The 21,534-nt window shown below is 43.0% G+C and overlaps 1 protein-coding gene and 1 pseudogene across 8 annotated transcripts in view; one reads left to right on the forward strand and one right to left on the reverse strand.

Moving 5' to 3' along the window:
- NUMA1 (nuclear mitotic apparatus protein 1) overlaps positions 1 to 21,534 on the forward strand; it is a 73,042-nt gene that overhangs the window by 16,730 nt on the left and 34,778 nt on the right. For 2 of the 8 annotated variants that reach the window (XM_060018350.1, XM_060018351.1), the window contains exon 1: positions 19,710 to 19,902. The exons of 1 other annotated variant lie outside the window; for it this stretch is intronic. The gene's annotated coding sequence lies outside the window, so the exon portion shown is untranslated. Of the gene's footprint in view, positions 1 to 18,942; positions 19,062 to 19,390; positions 19,413 to 19,709; positions 19,903 to 21,534 lie in introns of those variants that run through there. 5 more of the 8 variants (XM_060018346.1, XM_060018353.1, XM_060018347.1 and 2 more) reach the window with 4 other exon arrangements.
- LOC132430250 (myelin protein zero-like protein 2 pseudogene) lies at positions 9,968 to 11,725 on the reverse strand (annotated as a pseudogene).

The raw sequence follows: 21,534 nt of genomic DNA on the forward strand, positions 1-21,534 counted from the left end.
CAGGGAATTCCCTTTTTTGAAAAATGTTTTTTACCTTTTTCGGTTTTTAGAAAGGGCATTATGGAGGAGGTCACAGCATGGGCAAAGGCACAGAGCCTGGAAAATGCCTGGCATGTCTGGGAAAAGTGTTCCTGAGATAGAAGATATTTTAGAGGAATGAGCTGGAGATGAGGCTGGAAAAGATGTTTGATGGTTGGATCTTAAAGAACATTTAAGTGTCATGCTAAGGGATTTGGATTTTATTCTTCATGGAGTTAGCTCTTGAGTGTTTTGGAGTGTTTTTCAAGTGTCAGGTCTTAGATTTCAGGGTTGAGAAGGTGGTGGTCTTGGTTCTTAAAGTATAAAGTTTGTCAGCCATCTAATGTTTATGTACTTGATTCCTTAGTTATATTTTCTAAAGCACCTCCAACCACAAGAAGGCAGGAAATAGTCAGCAGTGTCCCTTTAGACTGCGCTTTCGCCACTCCCCAAAGATGAAGATTTTCTTAGGCATATACATCCTACAGTCTTGTTTAGTGAGTTCCTTACTACTGCTAATCCTTTTGAATATACAGTGGAAACCAAAAACATTTTTTTGAACTGATTGAAAATAGTATATATTCACTGTAGGAAATATGAAAAATACAGAAAAATATAAAGAAAACTAAAATCATCCATAGCCCTACCATCTGGAGAAAATCAGTTATTTCCATTTTAGTGTTTCCTTTCAATATTTTGTACCTATGCACATTTCTGTGTGGCATAGTCCAGATCATATGTTACCTACAATTTTGTCTTCTGCTTTTTTTCCATTTCCCATTGTTTTCATTATATAAATTCATATATGTTTATAATGTTACTGAAGCTCTTTACAAATATTCCTTTTTTCTTTTTTCTTTTTGGTTGTGCCTCTCGGCTTGTGGCATCTTAGTTCCCTGACTAGGGATCGAACCTGGGCCCCCTGCAGTGGAAGCTCAGAGTCCTAATCACTGGACCACCAGGGAATTCGCGATATTTCTAATGGCTGCATAATAGTCTATCATATAGGATTTTTATAGTGCTTTCAGTTTTTTCTATTTTAAACAATAATACTTAGATACAAATTATAAAAGTAATATATATAATAAGTCAGTCCCTTGCACATCACCCTTTATCCTAATCCTACTCTGCAGAGGTAACAATTACTTATTAATTTATAATTAGTAATTTCTGGTGTATCTTTGCATGAACATTATTATGCATAAGTTTTGATCAGTATTTTTCATTATTTTCTTATGATACATCTCTGCAAGTGAATTACTGGGTCAAATGATGTGAAATTAAATTTTTTTTCCTGATTGTACTTCATGGTACAGTTTAGAAAACATGAAAAGTAAGGTTTTTAAGGGAGGAAGTAAGAAATACCCATAATTCCACAACTCACAAATAAACATTATTTGATATATTTCCTTATAAATATAACATGCATATTCACACACAGCTGTGCACGTGTGTATGTATCACATACACACTTGTATATGTAGTTTAAAAAATAAAGTCATACCACACTAACACTATATATAGTGCTTTTAAAATTCAACATTTCCCCATGTCATTAAAATTATTTAGAATATTTTTAATGACTGCATAAGGCTTCATCATATGGATATATCATAATTTACTTGAGTTATTGTTAGATACTTAGTTTTTCTCCAGTTTTTCATAATGATAAATAATTATATTAATATATCTTTGTTTATATTTCAGATAATTTTCTAAACTTTTATTGCTGTGAATGGAATTATTTGATCAAAGAACACAAACTTTGTTTTTTTTAGCAGTCTCACTTTAAAATTTTTTAAATTTTAAAGTGTTAAATTCACAACTTTTTTTTTTTTTTTTTTTTTGCGATACGTGGGCCTCTCACTGCTGTGGCCTCTCCCGTTGCAGAGCACAGGCTCCGGACGCGCAGGCTTAGCGGCCATGGCTCACAGGCCCAGCCGCTCCGCGGCATGTGGGATCTTCCCGGACCAGGGTACGAACCCGCGTCTCCTGCATCGGCAGGCAGACTCTCAACCACTGCGCAACCAGGGAAGCCCTTAAATTCACGATTTAAATTCACAATTAAGTGTGCAATTCAGTGACATTAGGTATATTTACAGTGTTGTGCAGTCATCACTGCTGTTCATTTTCAGGACATTTTGTCATCCCAAGCAGAATCTCTGTACCCATTGAACAATAGCCCCATTCCTTCCTCCCCCAGTCCCTGGTAACCTCTATTTTACTTTCGGTCTCTATGAATTTGCCCATTCTAGGTACCTCATAAATGGGATCATACAATTTTTGTCCCTTTGTGTCTAGTTTATTTCACTTAGCATAATATGGACATTTTTTTAGGTTCTTGGTATGTATTGCCAAATTTCTTTCCAGAGAACCACTTAAAGAATGCCTGCTTACTTACATGAGAAAATACACTGTTCCTTCTTTAATCATTAACTTCTCAATCAAAACCCTAGATTAAGTTATCTCTCCAGGAAAGTATGATAGCTTCTTTGCCATTATTATATAAAATCAATATTTGGGAGAGGATGGAAGGAGAAAGTGGCGTGGGTGGGAGTGTCAGTGTATGAAGGTCGCATTTGCTAAAATGAAAGGTCAATTGCCCTCAATTCCCCGTGTATAAAATGGGGATGATGGCACTTTCCCCATCTGCCCTACAGGAGCTGAATGGCCTAAAGTTCCCAGTTGAAATTAATTACTTTTGTGGCCAGGATCTTCAGAAGGGTAGGATATAGAGAGGGAGAATTGGCTTTCCTTTCCCACAAAAATCAGGGTCCTAGCTCTTAGCAGTTGGCTAGACATACTGGAAATGTTAGCTCCTTCCTGGTGAATCTTCTCTCTATAAGCAAAAGGGAAGGAGAGACCCCTATGATGTGGTGATGGGGGTGTGTTTAGCAGCAGAAATAGTGGGGCTTCCTTTGCTTTCATATTATCATTGTAACGTGTGAGTGGGAGCTACATTGCTCGTCCAAGTCACTGAAGGACAGTAGGAACCGGATCTGTTTCCCATTAGTTGAAATTAAAGAGACAAGGAAGATGATGAATAGCACATAGGAAACTCTTTAGAGTAGTGTCCTAACCAAGAAGTAGAGGAGTGTCTTTTGACTTCTTTTGAGTGTTTTGGATTCTTTTCTTCAATATTATATACCAGACCTGTACTGCATATACTTTATTTTAAAATGAGCCACACTGTCTAAGATAGCCACACTCTAGTCAATTGGACAACAGTTAATCTCATTATGAAACTTTTCTTTAGGTGTTAAATGTGAGTTATTGTTTTGTTTAGGCCCAGGTATCAATCTTTTTCGTTTTGCAGGCCACGTAGTTGCAACTACTCACCTTTGCCATTGGTGAACTGAAGTAGCCATAGACAATACATAAATGAATGGGCATGGCTGTATTCCAGTAAAACTTGATTTACAGAATTGGGGCAGCTTGCCCTCAGGCCATAGTTTATTGACCTCTGGGTAGTGGAAAATACTTTAGATAGTCAGAAGGCCTAGCTTTGATGGGAAGTTGTTCAAAAATTTAGCTTTGATGTCTGCTACTTACTAGCTATGTCACCTTAGCCTCTCTGAGTTCTCTTGTTTAAATTCAAAATGGTAATACTTTCCATTAAAAATAAGAATGACTAATTACACATATGGATATTTAACTTTTCTGGAAATCAGGAAAATGTAAATTAAAACAATAGTATATTGTTTTCTATCCTTTATATTGGTAAAATAGAAAATAACATCTATTGTTGGAAGGGTGTCGAAAAGGGAAGTTTTATGTTCTGTTGGTGGAACTATAAATTGGTATACCTTTTTGGATGCTAATTTGGGTACCTGTCAACATTTAACATGCACAGACTTCATCAATTCCAATTATTGGTACATATCCTAGAGAAATATTAGCTTGTATGTAAAAAGAGGTTCACCAGCATTATCGATGGAGCATTCTTTGTCATGACAAAACACTATGAACAACCTAAATATTCAAACATAGCAAAATGAGAAAATAAAGTGGCACAACCTTACCGTGGCATTTTTCATGAGCTCTTAAAAGTATGAGGAATCCATTATATACTAATAAGAAACAGGTCAAAAATTTTTAAGTGAAAAAGTCAAGTTGCAGGGGCTTCCCTGGTGGCGCAGTGGTTGAGAGTCCGCCTGCCGATGCAGGGGACACGGGTTCGTGCCCCAGTCCGGGAAGATCCCACATGCCGCGGAGCAGCTGGGCCCGTGAGCCATGGCCGTGGAGCCTGTGTGTCCAGAGCCTGCGCTCCGCAACAGGAGAGGCCACAACAGTGAGAGCCCCGCGTACTGCAAAAAAAAAAGAAAAGTCAAGTTGCAGGACAAAGTATACAGTATGACAACAGGTAGGTAGACCAAACACACTCTTTGTCTACACACATACGTGTATACATATGTATATGTATGTATACATATCTATGTGTATCTATACAGACATGTATATATACATATATGTATGTGTGTGTGTGCATGCTTAGGAAAATTCTGAAAGGTTATACAGCAAACTTATAACAGTGGTACCTCTGAGGAGGGGAGGGCCATTGGCAAATGTGGGTTAAAGTTTGGTGAATGGGGAGTTTTGCATTTTACTCTGTGTACTTCTGTATTATATTATTTCATAGTGATCATGTATTCTCTCTCCTTCCCACTAGTTTGGATTGCTGGTGGGCTTGTCTGCACTTGTCAGGGTCAGGAGTGTGACACAGTAGGATTAATTCCCCAATCCAGCTCTGCCCACGTCAGTTGAGTTGGAAGCAGCTGCCGAGACCAGAACAAGGAGTGCATGGATGAGGGGGTGGGCGGGCACTGTGCGCAGGTGGCTGGGAGAGGCGGCCAGACAGGTCAATTCTAATTTACCAACAGTAACCATCACATGTCGCGTCTTGACATTCTCCAGATTGCTTTGTTCTCGGTTATCACACGGGGCCCTGAGAAGAATTCTGTGAGCAAGCAAGGCACGGATGATGATAGGAAAAGAAGCAGTCAAAACGTGGGACAACAAGGAAAGCGTGTGTGTAGAAATAGTTTTTTTGTTTCATTTAAAAAGAAATATGTACAGGGATATTCATTACAGCACTGTTTGAAATGCTAACATTGGAAATAGCCATGTCCATCAATAGGAAAATATGTGAACACATTATGGTATATCCTTTATATGTACTGTTATTATACAGTTTTTTAAAAATATGAGTTAGAATTTTATTTACTGATCCTTGGGGGGGATGTTCATGATCAATTATTAAGTGAGAAAAATAAGTTGCAGAGCAATGTTAATATGTAAGCCTAGCTTTTGAAAAATAGAGAACAATAAAAAGAATCCTCTTAAATATAAAAATATATTTGTGCTTATGTTTTTGGGGGGACTTGGAGGCTGAGAGAGTACTAATTTTGTTTTTTATCTAACTTTGTATTGCTTCATTGGTTTTAGAGAACAAGGAATATAAACTTGTCTAAGTAAAAATTGAAGTTTCCTAAACAGTTTTTCATCTTAATTTTTAAGAGGTGCTTTAATTATTTTTAGTGAGTTAATGAAATAAAGAATTATGAAAGTAAAAACAGAGTTATCCTGTAAATCTTCTCTTGGGTTTAGTGGAGGTATCTGGGTAGTGGAAAGAGAACCCAGGAGTAAGGGAACCAATTTTGTAGTCGTAGTTCTAAATTTTTTGATGTGTGAGCTTTAATTTAATAAGATCATTTAACAACTGTTAAACAAGGGCCTCTAAAATGAAGAGCTTGTACCAGGAGATGTTGATCTCCAAGGTCCTTCCTAGCCCTAACGTTCCACAGGTTTATGGTTCTACAGTTCTACAGTTGAACCACCTCTTGAGATTTTAGAACATTACATTTCATTTATTTTTAAATGGCTTTTATTGTTTTTCTTTTTTAAAATATTTATTTATTTATTTTTGGCCATGTTGGGTCTTCGTTGCTGCGGTGCGGACTTTCTCTAGTTGCGGTGAGTGGGGGCTACTCCTCGTTGCAGTGCACGGGCTTCTCATTGTCGTGGCTTCTCGTTGCGGAGCACAGGCTCTAGGCGTGTGGGCTTCAGTAGCTGTGGCATGTGGACTCAGTAGTTGTGGCTTGCGGGCTCTAGAGCTCAGGCTCAATAGTTGTGGAGCACGAGCTTAGTTGCTCCGCGGCATGTGGGATCTTCCCCGGCCAGGGCTCGAACCTGTGTCCCTTGCATTGGCAGGCAGATTCTTAAGCACTGCGCCACCAGGGAAGCCCATCTTTTGTTATTGTTGTTTTTACATTTTAACAGTCTAAAATTAGAATGCATTTTATAATTGGCATTGGCCATTTTTTCACATTTTTATTATTTCTGAAATTGAAATGTCTTATCATTGATGATATAGGATAGTTCTACTTTTCAGTGCCAATTTCTTTTTCATTAACTATACTCTTGGCCCCTTCCTGGGGTTCCCTTTCTCCTAATCCCAGTGGGTGGATATGGTGTTTGAGTATGCAAGGATTTTGTGCTTATTTAACTGGTAGGTGTCCTTTATGTAGCTGCTCCTTGAGAAGTTAGATAAATATGTATGTAGCCCTGAGGCATCCAACTTAAAGCTTCTGAATTTTGATTAGTCTCTATCATAATTTTGCCTGGTATTTGCTTTTTAAAGTATAACATGCACACAGAAAAGTTTATAAAGTATATAGCTCCTGACTTTACAGAAAGTGAACACACCTGTGGATAACTAGTGCTATATCAAGAAATAGAACATTAGCAACATCCCATGATGCCCTTCCATCATTATCCCCGTGCTGTTTTCTTTTTAAATGCAGTGAAAGTATACATCGGGATGGCTCATAATTATCTTGGGTGAGTCTGCTGGAAAGAGCTCCAGGTTTGGAGCCAGAGGATCAGAGTTGCATCGTGATCCTGTTGCTTTTTAGTTGTGTGACCTTAGGTAAGGTACTTTTATGAACTTCATTTCTTTTTGATAAAATGAAAACAATAATGTCTATCTCACAGAGCTGTTGTGATCTCACGTGAAATATTTTGTAGATGGAAAACACTGTCAGTGGTGAAAAGCTGTACAGAGCTGCTAGTCATTTTTGGTGAGGGACGTAGAGTCCCAAGCAGGAGATGATGTGAACCTCAAGTAAGAAGAGAAAATGAAGAAGTTTGTCTGATCCTCAAATCCATTCTCTTAACCACCTGTGTTATCTCCTTTTTTTGTTGACATTGTTGTAGTCACTAGTTTCTGTTAAATTCTCCAAAATGGAAATAACATATAAGACCTAAAAGGAATCCCCAAAGATTTGGAATTTCTCCCAAAGTCTCTCATTTCCTGTCTTAATGCTGGTGCCTCCTGGAGCTGTGTGAGGCAGAGGCTTTGGCCTAAGATTAACCAATTTCAATAGCAAATGAATACACCATCCCTTTACAGGCCTAAGAGGCAAGTGTGATCCCACCATAGACCCACTTCTGATTATAGTCACACTGTTACATATGTGACCCAAATCTTTATCTCTAGCCTTCTGTATAAAGATTGCATCTGAAGAGGTTCACTTTAATGACATAATTTGAAACCTTTCATTCATTCAATAAATGCTTATCAGGTACCTTCTGTGTGCCAGGAGTTTTTTCAGTTCTAAGAATTCAGTGGTGAGCACACAGTATGTGAGTTCATGGAACTTATGGTAATAGGAAAAAGAGAAATTAATGAAATATAAAAAGATGTAATTAGAGACTATGAGTGCTATGAAGGAAAGGGTATGGTGCTGTGCATAGTAGGAACCTGACCTAATCTAGATGGTTAGGGAGAGTTTACATGGGGAAGTAACATTTGAGCTAAGATATGAAGGATAAGTTAGAATTAATCAGGTGAATAGGTAGGAAGAGAAAGCTTCAGGTAGGAAGAAGAGCCTGGACAACACTAGACCACACGAGGAAGTAACTTTTTACTAATGAATTTTCAGCCTCTAATAGTAGCTACATTTATTTCTGTACCAGGTACTGTGCTAAGCACTTTCTTTACACATACTATCTTGTGAATTCCTTATATCAACCCTCTGCGAAAGTATTATTCTTTTTTTTTAATAATTGTAATACTTTATTACTGAAGGTTATTTACATAGTGTTTAAGGCACAATAAAAAATAAATTACAATACAAAAGTTCTCTTCAAGTAAAAGACACTGAACAGCAGGGCTATATTAACCCTTGAATATTTAGCCAAGACACAAAAGCTACAAGTTTTGTTGGAAACACCTTCCATGAGTTTTTAACTACCTCTTTACACTATGGAACATCACCCAGGCCATCTGTTTGAAGAAATACCCAGTTACTATATTTTCAAAGGTTGCATTATAGAGAAAAATAGAAAATGTGAAAGATAATATAGACTTTAAATCTAATTTTTAGTTTCAAAACTGGATACTGAAACTGTACTTTTTTAGACAGTATAAAAGGCCAAATGACAGGTATGGAATGCATTTCAGAATCAAGGTCCATATGTAAATTATACCAGGTTTTCTTTTAGTATTGGAAAAAATATCAAAGTTCATCATCTTTAAATGCAGATAAACTATTTGGAAATTCCAGTTCGTTAAAAGAAATAACATCTTCAGCCTAGTTGGTGAAAACTGAAAATATCAAGCTGTAAACATGGGGGGGCAGGGGGTAGGGGGAGAGGTTCCTAAACGTTTAGATGTTTTCTATTCTTCAAATAAGTGCTGCAGTAGCTTAAGTTTGGAAAGACACTGGGAGACTAGACACTTCTTTAAAAGCACTCTTCTTTCCATGACCCACTTAGAAAGTTTGTTTTATCTACTAGTATAAGAGAAAAAAAATAATAAAGTTGGTTGTTGGTTTCATTCTGTTAGTTTTGGTATTTCTTTGCCCCCACACCAAATCCTCCCTCCAAATAAGCAACTGAATTAAAAAATAAATAAAAGAAAAAAATTTAAATAATCTCTTCCAGTTCTCAGAACTTTGTATAACACTATACAAAATTATTATCATTTAGGGTTGATGTTTTTCACTAGCCCTAAATTTTTAAATTGTAATATACTCCTTCAGAAACCTTCATTTAACTGCTTAATGATTCCAGTCTACAAATGAGCATAGATTTTGCTCTATTGTTGTAAATAATTGAATTGGGGGAAAAACTATAGTAAGCTAAACTTCACTGCTCGTGAAAGATCTGAACTGTTGATTGCTTGTCACAGCACAGAAAAAAGGTGACAAGCAATTCATCTTGAGGTGGCATTTGTCAATCTATTAGCATTTATGTAACCTTCCCTAGTTACTCTGTGGTTTAGACTTGTACTACTGTAAACCTTGGATCAATTGACCAAAAACAAAAACCTACCATCTAGGGTGTTGAAAGAAATTCAATAAAATAATACGTGTCCCATACTTCAGGAGAGCCATGAAAATCAAACTGTTCTTTAACAGTTTGAATTTAGGATTTTCTGTTAATCACTCAAAAACAATTGGGAGAATTAGCTCACCTTTTGAGAGTGTGAGAAGGAAAGAGTAAACATGTTAACTTTAGTAGCAAGAATGCTGCTCTAAGGAAACTAATATATTAAAGGAAATGTTATGACAGACAAAGTTGACTTTTATCCCATTTGATGCCAATATATGTGTATACAAGTCATAATCCACAAGGAGCGTTTAAGGGCAAAAATGTAGCTTCCTAGTATATAAAAGCTAATGGGCATTTGAAAAAATACAGTATTTGTACTCTGAAATTAAATAAAACCTTAGTAACAGGGCTGTGTGTGTGTGAGTCTGGTGGTATCTGCTCAAGAAGGGCCCTTTGCTGGCTCCAGAGGAACGTTGCTTGTCTAGGTGGTTATATACTGCAGAGCTGGTTGGAAGACAGGTCACAACTGGAAAAGCCAAAGAAAAGCTTCCATTAACTCCAACTTGTCTCAGGGTTTTTGTTCTTGGAAATCTTCAGCTTCCATCTAATAATGTTAGTCTGTGTCTTCTAAGTAAGCAGAAGCCTTTTTTTCTTGGTTGAGCTTTTCTTCTTCTTTTCAGTGTGCACGACTCTGAGCTGGATCTCCCCTATCAGCCCATCAACATCAGGTGGGTTCTTCACCTGGCAGGTGTATGTCCCATTGTCATCAAACTGTAGCTTCCAGAGGAGGATGGAGACATCATACCGCTCAGGGTTCCCATCCCAGACCACCCAGTCCTTGAAATGCCCACTCATGGGTCTGAAGGGATCCACGTGGTAGTAGAAAACAAACTGCTTAGACCCCCATCTTGAGGACAGAAATTCCAGGTCACTGTTAGAGCATCACCCACAGGGGCAAAGCTGGAGAAAGTGCATTTTAACTGAACATCTGTCCCATTGAGAGCCTCCAGCACATGGGGGGTGTAAATTTCCACAGCTGCTATTGGCCAAAGAGAAACTGGAGAACACTTATACCACAGAAGTCCACCCACTGGAGCGAAGGCTCCGAGCCCCACGCCAGGCCTCCTAACCTGGGGGTCCGGCAACAGGAGGAGGAATTCCGAGAGAATCAGACCTCGGAGGCTAGCGGGATTTGACTGCAGGACTTCCAACAGGACCTGCTAGTATTGGAGGGTCCCCTGCAGAGGCGGGGAATGGCCGTGTGTCACCGTGAGGACAAGGACACTGGCAGCAGAAGTTCTGGGAAGCACTCCCCAGCATGAGCCCTCCCAGAGTCTGCCACCAGCTCCACCAAAAAGCCGGGTAGGCTCCAGTGCTGGGTCGCCTCAGGCCAAAAAACTGAAAGTATTATTCTTATTCCCATTTTACAGATGGGGAACCTGGGAGCACAGGGAAGCTAAATAACTAGTCCAAGCTTGCACAGCTAGTAAGGTCTAGAGCCAGGATTTTAAGGAGGCTGTCCAACTCCAGACCCCATGCTCTTAGCCATTATGCTGTATTGCCTTCCTCCTATTTCTCACCATTCTAGCCTGTACTTCATACCGACTGGAACATAGATCTGATCTATGTTACTCCCCTTTACTTCTTCCCTTTAGAAACCTTGGTTGTTTCCCATCGCCTGCAGGATAAAATCTGAATTCCTTAGTGTGATGTAAGTACCTCACAATTTAGTACTAGTTAGCCTCATCATCTGCTACACCTTACTAAAACTGCATGCCATTGCTCAAATGTAACAAGCTCTGTCTTTGCACATGCTGTTCTCCCTGCTAGAATGCTTTTTTTTTTTTTTAACTTCTCTTTTGGGAAGCCCTACTCATCCTACTCATACTTTAAGTACTCCGCTTAAATGTTACTTCCTTGGTAAAGCTTTCCTCATCATCCCTCCTGAGTTAATCAGTCCCTCACAGCTCCTGTAAAACAGTAACTCCTGTGTTCCTCTTCTGAAGTCTTTCACCAAAGCAAGAATCCTAGAGGTTTTTTCTGCTCCCCACCTGTCCCACACTCCCGTATCCTAAGAGCTTGGAGTCTACCTCCGCAATGCCTTTTAAATATACCTTTTTTTTTAGTTCCTACTGCCCTTGCCTGACAGCAGCAGTTTTGTCTCTGCCACTACGATTGCCGCCTAACTCGGTGTTCTGCCTCTGGACTCAATGTCATGCCAGATTCATCTTTTCCCAAAGCACATACAAGTATGCCATTCTCCTGCTCAGAACCCTTCAGCACCTCTCAGTGCTCTTTAGTAAGTCACTCCTGGTCTCCACTAGACTTTCCAGTGTTCTCTCACCTTCCTTTCAACACTACCCGAGGCCATGTTCTTTGGGCTCATATTTAGGTGAGTTATAGGTATGTTTGTTTCTACACAGGATCTTGAGCCTGTCTAATTCATCTTTGAGTCCCCAGCACAGTATTTATAGGTGTTTGTTTCATGTTTATAGTTGAATGTCCCTGATTAAATTTCATTAACTACAAGTAAAGAGTAACATATCTTATGCATTTTGGAGACTTTGTATTGCAAATAGTTTTTTTTAAAAAAAGGTTTGGTCCTAAAGGGAGGAAGTTTTTAGGAAAATTGCTTGTGAGGAATTTTGTACTTTTCAGTGATGCCAGAGACATGGGATGTTATTTTATCGACTGCAGTTCAAGTTACTTAGTATCTTTAAGGATGGAGAAAATGATTCTTGCCTTGCCCATTTCAGGAGCTGTAGCAAAAACAATTTGAACAAGGATTTCCTAAGTGCTTTGTATGAATAAAAGGCTATGCTCTTTCAGCGATTGTGAAGCAGGGAAGGTCCCGGCTGGGAGAAGGACGTTGGATCTGATCGTCCTCCCAGCCTTTCGACCCTCCCCCAAAGCCCCTTAATAGAATGACTTGATCAAAAAAAAAAAAAAAAGGCTATGCTGATGAGAAAGGTATAGGATGTAGCTGAGTTGGGCTGGAGAGAGCCATGGATTTAGACTTGAGTTCTGGTTCTGCAACCTTGGTGGTTGACCTTGAGGCAGGTATTGTCTTCTTTTTAGGCTTAGGTTCCTAGTTATAAAATTGTAATAAACATGCTTGCCTTTTAGGGTTCTAAATTTAGGGGGGATTAATTGAGATGTGAGACATAGCCTTCTTTAAATCCTTGAAGTCTGTTAAATAGTTAGGGTTTTTTAAAAATTTTTTATCATGACCATGTTAGACATTAGTCCCATTTATTTTACTTATTGGTAACATATTGCCAAGTTTGGTTCTTGAGTCAATCTGGCATCCTTTTCAGAAATCCAGCCCCTATTAATATTTGTATTTGTTCATTTCTATCAGTGGTTAAAGTCATCCTGGTATGGTAGAAGGAGAAATGGATTTGAACCGGAAAAACGGAGGTTTCAGTGCTATGTAGGAGGTGGAGATATGGAAGATAGAGCGAGGAAGAGGAAGACAGAGAAAGAGAGAGTGGGAGAGAGGGAGAGAAGGGAAAAGAGAGAGATGTCCTCTGAGTTTTGTGGCTACTTAAAGCCTGTTTGAAACAAACCAGATCCTGGGCAGGGTCCCTGTTCTCCAAGCTTATGTTCTGAAATCACAAGTTGTCTCAAATTGGCAGGCCTTGCTCAGGCATACAAATAAGTTGTAAAATTTCTGTCTTGGGCTTCCGTGGTGGCGCAGTGGTTAAGAATCCTCCTGCCAGTGCAGGGGACACACAGGTTCGAGCCCTGGTCCAGGAAGATAACACATGCTGTGGAGCAACTAAGCCTGTGCGCCACAACTACTGAGCCTGCACTCTAGAGCCCACGAGCCGGAAAACTACTGAGCCCGCATGCCACAACTACTGAAGCCCGTGTGCCTAGAGCCCGTGCTCCACAACAAGAGAAGCCACTTCAATGAGAAGCCCACGCACATCAATGAAGACCCAATGCAGCCAAAAAAATAAATTAATTAAAAAAAATATTTCTGTCTCAGTCAGAAGATAGGAAATCTTCAGCAAAGTTGTCACGTGTATTCCCTCATGGATGTAAGGGGGGACTAGAAGACCATTAAGGTCTCTTTCATCCTTGAGATTCTGTGATTTGTTGACCAGGTATAGAAAGCTGCTTTTCTTTAGGCTGTTTAGATAAATGTAATTATAAATTGCACTTTCTCTGTGGCTTTTATTTTATTTTTTAAAATTATTTTTTATTTTATTTTTAAATTTATTTTTGGCTGCGTTGGGTCTTTGTTGCTGCGCGTAGGCTTTCTCTAGTTGCCGCGAGCGGGGGCTACTCTTCATTGTGGTGCGCGTGCGGGCTTCTCATTGCGGTGGCTTCTCTTGTTGCGGAGCACGGGCTCTAGGCGTACGGGCTTCAGTAGTTGTAGCACACAGCCTCAGTAGTTGTGGCTCGTGGGCTCTAGAGCACAGGCTCAGTAGTTGTGGCTCACGGGCTTAGTTGCTCCATGGCATGTGGGATCTTCCTGGACCAGGGCTCGAACCCGTGTCCCCTGCATTGGCAGGCGGATTCTTAACCACTGCGCCACCAGGGAAGCCCTATTGCAAGATTTTTGTTGTTGAGAATGGTGTCCTGGAGAAAGAAATCATGGGAAATTTTTGGAGATACTTTAGATAAGATCTGACCCTCACCTTTTACTGAGACCCAAGGTAGGGCAAGTGCCTTGCTTAAAGCCACAAATACAGTCTGTGGCTGATACAGAATTTACCTCTGGGGCTTCCAACAGCAAACCTAGTGTGTTTTCCATCATTAGCAAGGCTGTCTCCAGGAGTTGCAAATCTTTACATTAAAACTGTTCCTAGGGAGCGGCTGGGCCCGTGAGCCATGGCCGCTGAGCCTGCACGTCCGGAGCCTGTGCTCCGCAGCGGGAGAGGCCACCGGCAGTGGGAGGCCCGCATACCGCAAAAAACAAAACAAAACAAAACAAAAAAAAACCTGTTCTTTTAGTTTCTTTTACCTTATCATCAGTTCTGTGTTTGTGAGCAAACACTGTGCTAGATATGTTGCCTTTAGGGACAGAGCCATTTGCTCCTCTGTGACGATGAAAAAGGGTGACAGGTTCTTAGGCGTTTTGTAGAAAGACGTTCTTGAGGGAGAACTGAGTAGAGCCTCTTGGATGTCATAATGAATCGTCTCTGGGTTTTGATTTACCCTCTGCTTTTCTCCCCAGAAAGATCAGGCTTACCAACACTGCCTCATTACTTTGCCATTACCCTCTGGAGAGGGAGAATGAGGCCTGGTAAATAAGCTCCAGGTCAGGGTTCTGAAATATTAGTCCTTCCCTCCAGCCAATGGCATTTCCTGCAGCCTTCTTTCTCCATGGCTTCTCACCTTTGAGGTATGTCAACATCTCTTCTAGTAGAAGACTCTCCTTCTGTGCTTGCTGCCTCAGAGGAGTTTTTGTCCTTGAATGTTTGTAAAGCTATTGCATCTTCAGAAAAAAATTCTTTAGTGGTTACTTTTGAAATTGGAACTGTTGAATGTTTTTGATTAAACAGTTGATTTTTATTAGGAGGTAGAGGTACAAGGCTTCTTTGAGCCACTGAGAATGTGCTACCTTTTTTTCACTCATTCAATGATTGCTTATTCAAGAGCAGTAGACAATAGTGCAGAGACCGCGTAGATAACTCACTACTTACGTGACTAAGTCACTTAATTCCTGAGCCTCAGATTTCCTCATCTTTAGAAATAAAACCCACCTTATAGATTGTCCTGAGAGTTAGATGAAATGACCATGTAAGTGTAAGAGGATGGGACCTGGGCTCAAGGTGGGCTCAAATTTTGCCTCTAACACTTACTCTTTGTGACCTTAGGCAAGTTATGTAATCTTTCTAATTCTCAGTTTCCTTTTCGGTAAAATAGTGATAATCATAGTATTTTGGGTTATTGTGTCACTGGGTTATTATGAGGATTAAACGAAATAAAGCTCGGAAGTGTTTAGCATAGTGTCTGGCACATACCAAGTGCTCGTTAAATATTAGCTATTAATTACAACAGTAATAGCAACAATAATGTTAGTCTTTATGTATTTATTATGCTAGGACCTCAGGTGGCAGAGGGAGGAGGGACTAGAAGGCATTGCATAGGGTAATGGAACCCTAAGAATTTTTTTCCTGCCAGCTTTCCTCGTGGGAGGGCCTGTAGGGACTGAGAGAGAGGCTCTCATTGGCCCTTAGCCTACAGCTTCCTACGGTGAAAGCTTCCCTTCCAGGCTGGTGGGCTGAGGTAGGAGGTTCAGAGGGACTTCAGAAGATAGTGAGAAGACCAGTCAGGCAGGGTGGAGGGTTTGGGTAAGGGCAGTAGATGACTCTGGAAGGTAAGACCGGGGTCAGGTCATAGATGGCCTTGAAGGCTAGACAAATTATTTGTATTAAGAACCACCCATTCCAGAACTGTCTCAGGGGAATCTCTCACTTCCCATCTTCTGTTTAAACTTATAAAAATTGTAATACACTTAAAATTATAACATTTACATTTTAAACAAGAATAATAAAACACCCATACACCATATACCACCCAGCTCAGAAGATGTAATATTACCAGGCCCTTTGAAACACCCTGTGCATTCTGCACCCATCACCAACCCCCTCCAACCTCTATCTGAAGCCTATTCCAAATTTTGTGTTATGTGTCATTTTCTTTCCCTTCTTCCTTTTTCTTTCACTCTCTCTTTCTTTTAAAAATGGTTTTACCACTCTTATCCCTTTTAGTCTTTTGGACAGTGAGCTAGGGCTGTGGAATCCAGCAGGAGCCATGTGGCCTGCCTACTGCCTGGCTAGGCTGGGAGGAGGGGTGGGGAAGTTCTGCTGGCTGGCTGCCATGGGAGGGGAGGGGAGGGGTGGCTCTGTGGTGGGGGAGGGAGAGGCTGGGGAAACTGCCCCCTCCCCCCGCTCAGAAGCTTGGCAACTCTGGTGGACAGGTTCCAGAGGAGAGTTCAGAGCCTCTGAGGCTGCACAGCTGGAAGCTGTTGCCTTGAGTTTAGAGCCAAGGGAGGGTGGGGGGAGAACCTCTTGTATTCTTTTGAGACACAGTATCAATTCTTTCATGTGCTAGGGAGCAGCAGGGCTGACACAGTGCCAGATGTGGCCAGGGTGATTTGAGCAGGCCTGCCTCCTCTTTTCACCCCATACCTTTTTTGGAGTGTTGATCGTGCCTGTCATTAAATTATGTTTGCCACCTTGCTTTTCTATAAAAGCTTTGGTTTTTGCTTTGCCTTTACTTTCCTGGTGCATCTTTGAATACCAATAGCGATTGCTAACCACAGACTGCAAGTGATACTATAGGAATAGGATACAGGGCCTGCCTGGGAGAAGAAGCCGGGGCATGGGAGGTCTCTGCAGCAATGGACCTTGGTCTGACCCCCTCCACAGTATCTCCACCACTCACCACGGTCGTTCTCTGGTGGCCAGAAGGTTGAATTTGGAAGCCTTCCATCCAGATGTAGTTCAATGGAACAGATTCAAGGAGCCCTAGTGTGCTAGGTACTATGGGGGATCATAGAGAGATGGAACTGGTTATGCCCTTGAGGAATTTACATTCTAGATGTGAAAACAAGACTTCCCTGCATATACAGTTAAGTCAGTACCAGTGACAAATGCAGAATATAGACACATTTTTCTGATCACCAATGTAATACATGGTTATTAAAATTAAATTCAAACATAAAAAGAAACATATATTGTAGAAAGTCCCCTACAATCTAACTCCTCCCCAAGAACCACTGTTATCCGTTAATATTTGAGGTGCTGACATTTAAGCTGACCTTAAAGTAAAATCCATAGAGGCAGACTGATGGAAGGAAAGCAAGCATCCTGAGGATCTAATCTCTTTCAGGAAGGAGCACCCCACTAGCTTCCCTGACAAATGGTGAGCCAACTTATGCTTGGACACCTTGGTGACAAGGGGCCAAAATGCCTAAGTAGGAATTAACCTTTGGTAAGTACCACCCTGTGCCTTATGTGCTAGCCAAAGTGTTGGGCATCTTATAGATGTGATTTAATCCTCATCACAATCTTATAAAATATCTTTATCCTTGTTTTACAAATAGGAATACTGAGACTCAGAGGTTACTTGCCAGGGTGACAGAGCAGCAAGTGGTATCAGTCCTGCCATTCATGAGCTGTGTGATCTTGGGCAAATTATTTTATCTCGGTGGCTCAGTTTCTTCACTGTAAAGATGAGTGATAATAGTATCTACTTTACAAAGGGAGTTTTTCAGATTTATGAGTTAACACACATTAGGCCAGCAGAACAGTGCTTGGTGCACAGTATGTACTCAGTCAGCATTAGCTGCTATCTATTGCACCTTGTTTTCTCTCTTGTTCTAACATGATCCCTAGCATTTTTACACTTATTTTAATTCTATATATGGCCTCTCTGTCCTCCCTGCCATCCCTCACACTTTCTTTGTTATAATTCCTTCCTCTGCTTCCAGTCATTCCCTTCTCTTCATCCTGTCTCCACCGTGTCTCTCATTCCCCTTCTTTGCACTTTCTCTTACCTTACCCCCCAAGTCCTCATCACCTGTCTCCTGCCTGTTGTGGCAGCCTTCTGACCCACCTCCCTGCTGCTAGTCTCATTCATTTATATACCAGAATAATTTCTCATAGCACACTTCTCATCACACCACATCTCTATGCTAAAAACAAACAACAAAATGAACGTCCAGATTTCAATTCGATTTCTTGAAGTTTAAGATTCTCCAGCTCTTACCCCAGTTCCCTCTTCAAGTCTGTTCCTCCACTACTTCCACACCTTCTCTCTGCTTTCCCTTCTTCCTTACTTCTCTCTCCATTTCCATCTGGGCAAGTTCTACCTATGTGTTTTTTGTTTGTTTTTTGTTTGTTTGTTTTTTTGCGGTACGCGGGCCTCTCACTGTTGTGGCCTCTCCCGTTGCGGAGCACAGGCTCCGGACGCGCAGGCTTAGCGACCATGGCCCACGGGCCCAGCCGCTTCGCAGCATGTGGGATCTTCCCGGACCGGGGCACGAACCCGTGTCCCCTGCACCGGCAGGCGGACTCTCAACCACTGCGCCACCAGGGAAGCCCTACCTATGTGTTTTAAGATCCAGATTAAAATATCACTTAGTTTTTAGTCCTTCCCTATTCTCAACTGGTTAGAATTTTTGTATCTTTTTGTGAGAGCACATGCTGTCTTGAAATACAATTTCAAGTCACATTTCTTAGAATTATAATCGACCTTAGCATCTAAAATGTCTTCCAGCAGTACCTTTTGCCCAGTAGGTGCTTAATAAATGTTTGTGGTGTAAGTGGAAGATGAGGGGCTTCCTGATGACTGGTGGGTTTCTCTCGCGGTCTTGGTGAGGGTCACTGTTTAATGGGTGTAAACGCGGTGGTTTTGTTTTCTAAGAGTCAGACATCTTTTCTTTTCGGCCATGCCGGCGCTGGGTCCCAGTGCCTGTGTGTGTTAAGGGGCTCCAGCCAGTGCCTGCCGTACTAGGTCCCGTGCCTTGGCCCCTCAGCCCCTCCCCACAAATGCTCAGCGGAACAGGGGATTAGGTTCTGGCAGCACAGCTGGGATTTTGGCGGCCATTCCGCAGTCGACAATAGCACGCAGTCACGACAGCGCAGGCCTGCGCTCCAGGGCCGCAGTCTGCCGGGGCTCCTTGTTTGGGTGGCCGAGGGGGAGGAGCGGGCGCAGCGCAGCAGTCCGGCCAAGCCACGCAGAAGGTACGGGCTGGAGAGATTCCCTCGGGGAACGGGCTCGGGGGCGGCCATGTCCCAGGGCAGGCGGCGCCCGCGTAAGGAGGCCGGCGCTTTGTGTGCGAGCGGCCTGTGTGCTTGGAGACGCAGCGCTCCCTGGAGCCGGCAGGAAGCTGCCCGCGTTTAAATGGGCTTGCGTCTTGCTCGCTCTCCAAAGCCTCTGTTCCCGGGTCTTCCTCCCTGCCCTGCTCGCCGCCAGGCAGGGCTGATCTAATCATCAGGGCAGTCCGTGGCCTACCCTTCCGCTGCTGGCCAGAGATGGACAGGCTGTCACTGCTGTCTTAAGAGCGCAAAGGGGGAGTGTCCGGGGGATATCAGGTTTGTCAGGCAGGCCGCTGTGAGGTGTGTTTTGTGTTTACGCCACAATTTGCTTTGGCTCTCGCCACCGTTTCAGTTCAGTACTTTTGTCTGCCGGCTCCTCCCCCACCCGCACCCCACCCCCCGTGCGCCCTAGTCTCTTGTTTGCGGGCGAAGCCTTAGCCGCCCCACCTCTCCAGTGCTCCAGGGCCCCCCCCTCCTTGCCCCCGAGTGCCACCCCTCCCCCCCTTGCTGAGCGTTCCCTGCTTCGCCTGCGCTCCCAGATCGCGGAAGCTTGCTGCGCCTTTAAAGAAAGCAGACTCCTGATTGTGACGCACTTCTGGCTGTCAGCCAGGAAGATCGCTCCTGCCAGGCTGAGAAGAAAACCAACAACTTTTCTTTTGTGTGTGGGGTTACTTTCCACTAGACCCCCCCCTTCCTCCTCTCCTTTCAAGATTTAAGTGCTAATGGCGGATTAGAACCTGTAGATACGTGTGGCTTTGGGAGTCTGGTAAGGCCACCCCCCACCCCCACCCCCACCCCCGCGCTGAGACTTTCTCTCCCTCACTGTTTCTCTGGGTTTTTGTTCAAACATGGAGGAGGGGGTGCGGTGGACTCCCCTCTTCACCTCCCTTTCCTGCACCATCCTTGAAGGGGAGGGAGAGGAGAGGGAGAGCAAGTAAACACTCTGAAACTGGCGCTGGGAGCAGAGCTTGCCAACATCCGGGAGTTGGCGCCTTTCAGAGCAAAGGGTTGCTTTCTTCCCCCCTCGCGTAGATGTCAGCGTGTTTTTGTTCAGAGGGGGAAAGCGTGTGCGCCTGCACGTTGAGCTGTAGACAGCTCGGGGGAGCGTCTCCATTCCCGAGTGAGGCCTGGGTGTGTACGCGGTGGTGGGGAGTGGAAAAGGTTCATTTCGTCAGCTGGTAGGGACCAGGGGGTGTGAATATAGCAGTGGGGCAGGTGCTGATGAACTGCTGGAGTGCACTCGGGTGTGCGTGTGTAGTCTGTGGCTCTAGGCCCCAGATCTGGTTCATGATTGCAGCCCTTGTGCCCATGGCCTTCTGATCTGGACCCTCCAGAGCATGGGGGGAAGGGCGATAGCAGTAAGCCACTTGGAAGAAACGAGGGAAACCTTGGTTTCCCTTGCAGTTCGTCTCGTGTTCCTCACCAGGACTCTGGGCCGAATTCTAGGCTACACAGAGGGGATGGTCTGTGTGAAGAGGGGGAGGCCTGAGTCCACAGTGAGCCCCTCAGAGGGCTCAGGAAATACATCCAGCAAGCTGGTTTGCCCTGACCTCAGGGGTGCAGAAAACCTCTTTGGACTTGCACAAGGCATCCTGCTCAGAACTCCCCAGGGGTTGAAAAGGATTGTGTTTTTCCTTCCTTGGCTTCTCTTGAAGCTGCTGGTCCTTGGGCCTTTTACCTCCTGGGAGCCAGGGGATGCACCAGCAAGGTATTTCCTGTCCTGTTCTTTATGACAAGTTAGCCCTTGATCACATAGCTTGACCTTCATTGGGCTGCTCTGGGGTAACCCACCAGATGAGGTCTGAGTGCTTGCTGGAGTGTGCCTCCACACCTGTCAGAGGAGAACGCCCTCAGGGTTAGGATGTTCACTCTTTGGATGGGGCGGTCTCTCAGATGGTGGTGGTATCCCTTTTAGAAAGGCGTACAGAGCTTGGAATGCTTATGGCTACAGGCAGGCAGGCTGGCTGTTTGGGTAAGTAGTGGTAAATCTTGCTATTCAACGTGGGCACAGAGTTGGGAAAGCCATTTCCCTTATGAGTTGTCAGCCTGTGGGCCTTTGGAACCCACGGTAGAGAGGGGGTGGGTCTTAGGGCAGGAACCTTGGAGGTGAGAGTTTGTGTGGGCTTTGGGTCCTGAAATTCTGGGAATGGGAGCTAGCACCTGAAAGAATGAGGGTCCAGCGGAGGTAAGGGCCCATGGGCTGAGTGATCAGTATAGTTCTACAGCTCTCTGAGACCAAAGATTACTTTGGTGTTATCTTGGGGTAGGGCTGGTGTTTAGGAGGTCAGTAAGTGGCTAAGAGGTGCTGGCACCCAAGTTGGGGGGGGGGGCGGTAAGGAGAGCAGTGCTGCCACAACTCAGACCTCTGGCCTTTGGCCTATCACTTGGTGAACCCTTA

Source organism: Delphinus delphis, chromosome 8 (assembly GCF_949987515.2).
Source record: "Delphinus delphis chromosome 8, mDelDel1.2, whole genome shotgun sequence".
Lineage (NCBI taxonomy): Eukaryota > Metazoa > Chordata > Mammalia > Artiodactyla > Delphinidae > Delphinus > Delphinus delphis.